Source organism: Lactuca virosa, chromosome 2, assembly GCF_052849685.1.
Source record: "Lactuca virosa cultivar CGN04683 chromosome 2, Lactuca_virosa_CGN04683_v6, whole genome shotgun sequence".
NCBI classification, from domain to species: domain Eukaryota; kingdom Viridiplantae; phylum Streptophyta; class Magnoliopsida; order Asterales; family Asteraceae; genus Lactuca; species Lactuca virosa.
This window is the reverse complement of record NC_136427.1, coordinates 217,989,447-217,995,218: the sequence shown is the minus strand read 5'-3', so window position 1 is coordinate 217,995,218 and position 5,772 is coordinate 217,989,447.

Below are 5,772 nucleotides of genomic sequence, written 5' to 3'. Positions count from 1 at the left end.
CATTTATGATAATGTTTACAACTAAAAACATATTTAAGTTAATAAATTAAGCATATTGTATGAAAATATGAAAAGTTGAGAGTTTCAAATGAATGTGGTCAAAGAAAAAATGTTTCCTTTATAATATAGTATGATATGATGATTAAAAAACATTTTTGACTTTTCTTATTACATCATTATGTGTTATGATTACACCTATATAATTTACTATTATTATATTTTTGTTGCTATTAATTTGTCGATATATATTTACTCTAACTGTAATAACGAATTTTCGAAATATAGGATTAGATTTTATATATATATATATATATATATATATATATATATATATATATATATATATATATATATATATATATATATAGGGAAGAGTTATTTAGAAAACAAAAAAACCCTAAAAAAACCCAAAAAATCATAAGAATGCATAAAAAAAATACCTAGAGATCACAAAACTTTTTTTTGACATTTTTTATGAAAAAATCGCAGGTTTTTAAAGAAATTCGCTGAAAAAAAAAATTGAAAAAAAACTTTTTTTTTTATAAAAAAAATGATAATAAAATTGATTTTTTATTTTTTTTTCAGCGAATTTTAATAAAAAGTTGCGATTTTTTATAAACAAAATAAAAAAAAGTTGTGTGATCTCTAAGTATTTTTTTTTATGCATTTTTATGATTTTTAGGGTTTTTTTTAGGGTTTTTTGTTTTCCATAGAACCTAATATATATATATATATATATATATATATATATATATATATATATATATATCGTATAAGTTAAAAAGTTTTTAAATACGATAAATACATTACCATAGGACAGTGTAAGTTTTTTGTAGTATTAGAATCGATTATTATCCCTTTTATGTATCATTAATGAGTCATAGCTCATTCAGGTTTCCAGTAAATATTGTCTTAAAAAATAATCAGTTATTATGATGATCACTCAAAGAAGGAACTGTCCTAAAGAGGGAATCACTTATTCATCCATGGGTGCTTATATGGATGCAATTACTTGCATTGTAGTAAGTTGGAGGTTGGTGTTTTGTTGGAATTTTTTGAATATGACTACCTTCTTCATTTTGTGTAACGCCCGTAGATCTGGGCTAGTCAATTTAGAGATAATAGGGGTCGAAAATGATTTTTTGACAAAAGATTATTTAGAATAAATAATCTTAACCAAGTTGTAGAATACGTCTCAAGGGTTCCGTACATATAAAGAACGTTGAAATCCGAGTTATAACGAAGAAGTTATGGTCCGTCGAAGTTTTACGTCAAAACCGGCACGGCACCGGGAGACGTAAATAGTGAATTTACGATGGAGAACTTTTTAACCTTAGAAATCTAAACAAAAGTTGTAGTATACGTTAAACCGAGAACATACAAAAAACGAACGCCCAAATCTGACTTCGTATGAGGAAGTTATGAATTTTCTAAGATTTGGCTTAACAATGCACAACCCGAAACTCGAATTTTAGATCGAACGGTTTTTGGCCTACGCGGCCTAAATGAGATTTGAAGATCTCATTAATAGGAACTCAACGGTAAAAAGACAGACGAAAACAGAGTCCGTATGTAGAAGTTATGAATTTTACGCGGACATTTAACAGTATAATCCCCTCGTACTGTTAAATTTAAGATCGGTCGATAATTAGCCGACCGAGTCAAAATGAAAGTTGTAGATCTTATTTTTACCTACGCGTGGATATAAAGAACGTCAAAAACGGAGGTCGTATGTGAAAGTTACTGATTTTAGAAGTCGGAAGTGTACTGTGCGAAAATGGGTAATGTGGCACAATCTTGACCATTGCTTTCTCCCCAAGTCTTGCCACTAGATGGTGACATGTGGCACCAAGTTCAGCCATTTTTCACCCTATAAATAGAACCTCTCCCACCCTCATTTTCTTTACACATTTCCCATTCTTTCTTCTCTTTACTATCTCTCTAGAACCTCTCTCTAGCCCCGAAACCCCCCGAAAAGCCTAGGGAACCTCCCTAGCACGAGGCGGAAGCCCCGGAGTGCTCGACGGCTCCGAGAAGAAGAGATTTTCGGCTCGGGAACGCTGCTCCAAGCAAAGCCCTGTTTTCTATAAAATCCGCTGTAAGTGAGCTACACCTACACTATTTTTAATATAGCTTTTATTTAATTATAGTAACGTTATTAGGAACTTATAATAAGTACTTGGCCTATTATTATGGGTTATATAAGTATTTTTTAACGCTTATATAATAGTAATAATAGCTAGACTATTAATTAGTCTCGTCGAATAATATACTAAACTCTAGTGGTAATAATACTAGGTTTCGTCGAATGAAATTATTTTTAAGAAGCGAAGCGCTGTCTGAGTTCGGAATCACCACCTTTTCAAGTGAGTGCATGGTCCCTTTCAGCTTACACATAGATATGAAGTATTTTATATAAATTGCGTGCTGTGTGCGCATATTATCTGTATACTTTCTATCTATGCTAGATGAACGATTTTATACATGTTTTAAATGATTTAAACTGTATATGTATTTTATGTCTACAAAATGTGTTGGGTAAAACATGGGTAGATGAATAGTTGCTGTGTGACAAAATAAAATAATGAGAGGCCTCGATATAGATGTTATTGATGATCCAGTCATCTAGCGGAGTATAGATGACGACCACAGACTATTCTAGACAGTCCAGTGGAACGCTAGCAGGTTCGCAACCTGTAGGTGTTTATTTGAACTGTGTGCTCACCAGCAGTACTCCATCCCCCACATGGTTGCCTTATTTGACATGAATTGCTGAGGAACCCCCGAAGCATGTGTTGTCACCCCGATGAAAGTCCTTAGACTAGGTCCCTTGTGTTAGATGTTTTAGGGACGTAAAGTGAGGATAACGGGAACGGGTAATCGGGTTTGTTTGGTTTGATAAAGTTAATAAACTTATTTATTGTGGGTTGAAAACCCTATGTACTCAGCAGGTTTCCTAACCTGACCCACTCAGTTTATTTATATCACAGGTGTTGATATGAAGTCACATTACACTGAGAGATTAAGGAGATATAAATCACTAGTGATAATGAATGTAAGTTCTGTTTATGCTTATGTTTCTGTATTGACGATGACATCCCAAATGTTTTAAAATGAATAAAAATACTTTTATTCGGAAATGCTTTGATAACGTATTTATCATGTTTTACTGGGAACAAATTCCGCAATATTTTTATTAAAAGAGGTACTCTGATTTTTATAAAGCATAAACAAAATCGGTCTTTTCTAGCTGTGAAAATGAGGATGTCACATATTGCACCTGAAAGTTTGATAAATCTCTAAAGGGAAAATCTTGATCATCAACATACCTTTATATCATGTATATGATAAGCCAGTGTCAATATATCAACATTCATGAGACATATACACCATCATATACACATATACAAACACCCAAACACATGCATAGACATATACACCTTCACATACATATGCACAAACTCATACAGTCACATATACAATCCATTTTACACACTCACAACATAGAAACACACACACATAGAGATATATAGGCAGATACTACCACAGACAAAGATGAATAATATTTCATCATTGAATCTGGAAAACATCATTAATTAGTTATAGCATGTTCCAAATATTCAAGAGCCTCAACTAATATTTCATTTTTTTTTTATCAAATTCTTCTCCACAACAATCAATGCACTCATGTACTCAGGACAATTTGATTGAAAATAAAAGGGAAATCATAACCCACCGTAGCTATCTCCAACCACTTCCTTCCTCACCGAGAAACACACTTGCTAGAAAACCACAGTTCCAGCACCATTAAAAACCTGCCACTATCGCCACCTTATACCGCCTACAACACCACCTACTATCATCATCACCAAGCACCTCTATCGAGACCCACTCCTAGCCAGAACACCACCCACATCACACCATCACTAACCACCACAGCCAATCGGTTCCATCATCGCCATTAAAACCACCTTAAAAAACCGAGAACAAACCACCTGCAAGTTCGAACCAATAAGAAAATAAAAAGAAGAGAAGGGTTGTCGTTTCTTGGCTGTAGAGGAAAACAAAAGGAAATAGGAAATAGGTTTTGTGGGGAAAAGATAAATGCGATGTCATTGTTGTTTTCCTTTAATTAGTGTTTACAACCAGTAGCGCCCACCGTTGTTAAGACTTACATAACTCCAATGGAAAACTCAAACCAAGAATACATCCAAGGGCATAAAGGTCCTTACTCCAGAATTTTGTTAACATCAACAACAACACCCAAGCAGATCAAGAAGGGGCATCATACCTGGCATCTAACCATTTGGTAACAAAATACTCCATGGAATGGAATCTCAAATTCCAATTCTATTTAAGCCCCAAGTCCCAATACTGCATTAGACCTGACATCATCAAAAAAAAAAAACAGTAGAATTAAACTTCAACATCAGACCTTAATTAAGTCAATAAACATAAAAAAACATTAACCTTAAAACATTTTTAAAAACTGCATAAGACTTGACTCTTTTACTGGAGTTCCTGGATTAATCAGCCAGTTTCTCCTTAAAATAAGAAAACTCAGCAGCTCCTCCTTGTATTTCAAACACATCAGCAACCAATAATTTTTGATGTCTTACTTCTCATGTGTGAAGATGCCCATGATTGATTCCTAGACGACCCTAAACACAAAAAACCAAGGTTAGCACTAATTATGTTATAGAATGACTCTTTTTCTTAAATAACAAAAATCTAAATCAAATATTTTGAAGGAATACGTACATGCCCTGTTTTTATGCCTTTTAACGACAACCAATATCACACACACAATCGAGACTATTTCTCACATAAATAGTTACACACACAAACATATAGTTAGAAAGACTAACGAAAACTAATATGGAAGAAAAGAAAAAGGAAACACAATCCTGGTATACTTCTTATTTGACCTGCTATTTGGGGTTCATTGTTGATTAGTGATGCAGGTCTGATCTGAAAAAAAATCATCAATATGAACCAAAAAAGAAACTCATCAAAAAGAAAAGCCTCGATAGATCACTAATGGTCGAGTCTGCAAAAGAGATTAAAAATGTCAACAAAACGAAAATAATGAGAGAAATCAAATGGTAATGTTTTAATCTAACCAAAAATCATACAAAAATCAAGACATTTCTAGAATAAATAATGAAAGTCAAATCAGGAATATTACATTTTAATGACTTGAAGATGGACCTTCCTACTACAGTACACAACACAAAACTAAACATCAAAACATGATGAACTATCGATATTTGAAAGTTCTTGATAGTTGATGTCAAATGGATAGATACGTGCAACGAATTCAACAAAAGCTAAAATATGAATAGAGCATAGATAGATACATACCGGAAAGATCCATTTGTTCATGATGATGACAACAACACTGAAACCCCACGAAAGATGGAGAAAATGAATTGAAACACGGTCCAATCGAGGTGTATAAGTGAAAATACAAATAAATTAAAGAAATGAAATTCAAAAAAAATTAAAGTTTTGCTCATAGTCGAAGACACAGACAGGGATATATATAGCTAGTTAGTTGTCGAATATTGAATTTTTGATGTATACCTTGTCAAAATCCACCCATGGCCTCAATTATTAAGGGTTAGTGTTCTTAACGACAAAATATAGAGAGGGGAAGAAATCAATGGGCGATGGTGATCGATGGTCAGATAAATTGACAGATTAGAGTTTCACAAATAGAAGATGGGAAGCATCGGTGTACTGGATGGTTATAGTCTTATAGAATCGATC